Here is a 4716-nt window from a genome sequence, read left to right as displayed (position 1 = left end):
ATAGATTCACCAAGTCAGCGCACTTTTTACCTGTGCGAGTGACTTATACTGTGGAATAGTATGCTGAATTGTATATGAAGGAAATATTGAGACTCCATGGTGCCCCAAAGTCAATTGTTTCAGATCGTGATCCCAAATTCACTTCCAAGTTCTGGGAGAGTTTACAAAAAGCTATGGGAAACAAGTTGAGATTCAGTACAACTTTTCACCCATAAACAGATGGTCAGTCTGAGAGAACCATTCAGATATTGGAAGACATGTTACGAGCATGTGTAATAGATTTTGAAGGATCTTGGAGCAAGTTCCTACCCTTGATTGAGTTTTCATATAATAATAGTTATCAGAGTACCATTGGTATGGCACCTTACGAGATGTTGTATGGTAGGAAATATCGATCGCCTATCCACTGGGATAAGGCTGGAGAGAGATGTTATCTTGGACCTCAATTGCTCCAAAGTACCAGTGAAGCCATTGAATATATTTGATCTCGTATGCTTGCTTCCCAAAGTAGACAGAAAGCTACACTGACCCAAAGCGTAGGGATATCGAATTCAAGTGGGAGACTCTGTATTTCTTCGAATATCACCTTTAAAAGGGTTGCGCAGATTTGGAAAGAAAGGAAAGTCGAGCCCTAGATACATCGGTCCTTTTGAGATACTAAAGCGGATAGGTCAGGTGGCCTATCGATTGGCATTACCACCCTCGTTATACGGGGTGCATAATGTCTTTCATATCTCTATGTTGAGAATGTACGTGTCAGATCCGACACATGTTTTGAGTTACGATGATATTGAGCTCCAGACAGACTTGTCTTATAATGAACAACCTATCCAAATCTTAAATAGAAAGGAGAAAGTACTTCGAAATAAAACGATGCCTCTGGTTAAAGTCCTATGGAGGAATAGGAAAGTTGAGGAAGTGACTTGGGAATTAGAGTCGTAGATACGGGAGCAGTATCCCGAGTTATTCAGGTAAATTTTGAGGACAAAATTCTTATAAGGAAGGGATGGTTGTAGTATCCCAATAAGCTTAATGATTAATAATTAGGATTTATATTTATATTATGAGTTAACCAAGTAATGAGTGGGATTATGATCCTACTAATCTAGTTCAACATAAAGGTTTAAATTTGCTATAAGTGGATAAATAAGCGTAATTTTTAAATTACAGAGATTTATATAGTATGTGTGAATGTAATATGAACTATATGTGGAAATAAAATATTTTCAGGTTTGGCAACCTTGGAGATTCGATCGGGGGGCCAGAAATGTCATAATAGGCTTAATTGTTAGAATTAATGTGAATATTTTGATAAGTTGATAATATAGATATTGGGGTAATTAGGTGTATGTAGAATTTAATATAGCGCACTAGAAGTAAAAGTTTCTTAGTAACTAAAAAATGATATGATAATTATTAACAATAAAATTTTTATTAATATTATATTATTAATACATTATTATTATTATTATAATAATATTAACGTAAAAAAAGTAAAATACGTTATATATATATTAAGTTATATATATATAACTTAATCAGAATAAAATAAAAATCTTCGAACAGAGAACGAACCCTCGTTCCTCCCCCTTCAACAGTATTTTCTCCCCTATATCCATTTTTATTGATTTTCAATAAAAAACTTAGCGGTTTAAGCTCCGGTAGTAGCAGGATAGCGAATTCCCAGAGAGGAGAAGCTTAAGGTAAGGTTTAATTTCGTTTTAAGGTTAATAACAATTGGTTTCGTAGAGGGGTTTTGTGAATTAGAATAGTTATGAAGGTTCTGACCTTAGAGGATTGTTTTCAGTAGTCATGGGACTAGTTTCGATGTTTTCTTGCTGAAATTGAGGTGATTTTGGGTTAGAAATCGAGTTTGCAACTTTTTAAAGCTTAGTACGAGCGTTAATGGCGTTTTCCATTGAAGGGCTCAATTTTAATTTATGTTATGTAATAATGGTAGTATTCATGGTATATATGTGCCCTGTGAAGTTTTTAGTGATTTGCATAAGTTTTCGTAGTGTTTCGGTGAGTGCAAAAATTGAGATTTTCGTGTTTCATAGTTTTTAGAAATTCATAGGAGATCAGAAATAATATTTTTATCATAACTTTTCACTCGGGTATCTGTTTTGGACGTTGTATATACCGTTTCGAAGCTTGGGACAAGCCCTATTATATGGTGTATGTTTAAGAGCCAAAGTATAAGTTTTATTTTAGTGTATTTATACCACGGAGTTTGGTAGAAAATCCTAAATTGTCTTACGCAAGTGTTAAGTGGTGTTTTGGGATAAATACTTATTGATTTATTATTGTTATGACATAGGACACGAGATTATTGATCGTTCTCCAAGCAGGTCGGACAACATACCTGATCCGGAACTTGAGGTAAGAAAAGTATAATGTACCACATGGCATGACAAGTTCTCAAAGTATCGATTGTCTGATTAGGCAATGATAATGTAATGATACTATAGATACAATATATGGTCTCACCTGATCAGGTGATGCAATATATCGGGCGACGTACCAAGCAAAGGTACGGGCGTTAGTGGCATATGATGAGTACCGAGCGTAGGTATGAGATCGTTTGATTAGACGATGCGATATATTAGTGTCAAGTTGTGGCACGGGCTCACCTGATTAGGTGGCACAATGATATTATATATGATATTGCATTATGACACGGGCTTTCCTGATTAGGCAATACAAATATATGAGCATATCTCTTTCTATACATATGACTCATTATATTACCTACTATTGAATGTTATAGTTTATTCATTTTGTGATAATAAAACATATAATTAGTTATTTAATGTATACTTCTTTAATACTTTTCTTGCTGAGTCTATGTGACTCACGGGTGCTTTGTGGTGCAGGTAAGGGCAAGGCAAAATTAGAACAACCATGAGATGGCGGTCTTCTCTAGCAATGTACATATTGGCCCCACCAGCCTGCGTGTTGAGTTGCAGGGAGTTGTTTTAGACTGGCTATGTCAGTTGTATTTTGAATTGTGTTTTAAATTGTTGTTGTATATCGTGATTTGGATAAATCTTTTATAACAGGAATCCCCGGAATTCCTTTTTACTGCCGTTATAATGTCCATTTTTAGTGTTTTAATTTAGTCAAGTTTTGATTATCCTCACCGTTTTTAATAATTAATTAATATATTAATATTAAACTAGTTTTATAAAATTACACACGTGGCGTTCCTTTAGATTAGGGCATTACAAATATAGTGCGCTAGGTTCTTAAAATATAAGAATAAGCTAGGTACATTAACAAATAACATCATTGTTAAATTAGGGTGAAATCAAAACATTGACAATTGTTTTTATTTGATTATTCTCAACTTTAATTTGTAATTCTCGTCGTTGCTATTCTCTTTTAATTTTCTAATATCATTCAATATCGAATGCTTAAATAAAATTATGTTTTAATATTTGCCATATTTAATTACTTTAATTACTTTTAATCTCTTTGGTATGATATCCCTCTCTTGATCACTATTATTACTTGTCGATTTATGCACTTGCAAGCACATAAATATATGAATAAAATTCGCAACAAGGTTTTAGCGTCGTTGTGAGGTTTAAATCTTTTTAATTAATATAGTGAAGAAATTATCAAATTCTAGTCTAAGTTTTTGTTATTTTTGTTGTTTACTAAAGTTGTTTTATAATTGTTGCTGTGAAGGTGCATCTGCAAAGCTCGTAGTTCACCTTTCTTACCTTTTGATCCTAAATTAAAAGAAAATTAAAGTAAATTAGAAGAGAACTACGAGCTAGAACAAGAAAGATGGCTGATAATAGTGTCAACAATAACAACAACAACACTGCTGATGGTCCCAATCTTGTAGCAAATCGGACCTTGAGAGATTACTGTAGGTCAATTGTCAATTATGATTTCTTAGTTGTGAGAAGACAACAAGTGAATGTGAACAACTTTGAATTAAAACCTGCATTAGTTAGTATGGGACAATAAAATCAATATTTTCCTCATGATACCTAAACATTAGCATTTCTACTTTCTTGGAAGAGATTGCTGAAAAATTCCTCACAAAATCCTTTCCTCATTCCAAGACTTCTAAATTAAGAGTGAATTCACTCAATTTTGACAGCTTGAGATTGATCAATTTTATGAGGCATGGGATAGATTCAAGGAGATGCTTAGAAAGTGTCCTCTACATGACATAGAAGATTGGTTTCAACTCTAATTTTTCTACAATAGGATTAATAAAAAACTGAAGTCTCACATTGATGTTGCATCTAGCTGTACAATTCTATCAAAGACACTAACGAAGGCTATGAGTTTATTTGAGGATATGGCAATGAATAGTTGTCAATGACAAAGTGAGTGGTCAATTGTTAAAAAGGAAACAAGGGTAATTGAAGTTGATCAGAGTACGTCCCTAATGGCACAAATTTCTATGTTGACAAATCAAATTAAAAGGCTTACAGAATGTAAAGTGGTACAAACAAGAATAGTGAACATGGCACAAGCTTTAGGATCTAATGAATTTGTGGATGAAAAATTTCAATATGTTAATCGAAGCTACAATTTTAAAACCAACAACAATTCGCCTAACCACTATCATCTTGGTCTCCAAAATCATGAGAACTTTTCTATTATCCCAAAAATTGCACGAATGACGTGGCATCACGAAGAGTTACATGTGGCCTCAATTAAGTAGCTGGTCGAGATATGATGACCTAAGTG

At 33.6% G+C, this 4716-nt stretch overlaps 1 non-coding gene across 1 annotated transcript; it reads right to left on the bottom strand.

Annotated features, from left to right (window-relative positions):
* Positions 1 to 4085: 4085 nt before the first annotated feature.
* On the bottom strand, positions 4086 to 4191 carry LOC115715428 (small nucleolar RNA R71). The gene has a single exon (XR_004011299.1). It is a non-coding gene; the product is annotated as a small nucleolar RNA R71 (small nucleolar RNA).
* Positions 4192 to 4716: the final 525 nt, after the last annotated feature.

Source organism: Cannabis sativa, chromosome 4 (genome assembly GCF_029168945.1).
Source record: "Cannabis sativa cultivar Pink pepper isolate KNU-18-1 chromosome 4, ASM2916894v1, whole genome shotgun sequence".
Taxonomy (NCBI): Eukaryota; Viridiplantae; Streptophyta; class Magnoliopsida; order Rosales; family Cannabaceae; genus Cannabis; species Cannabis sativa.
Note: the sequence above shows the minus strand (reverse complement) of the source record. Positions and strands in the feature narration are given on the sequence as shown.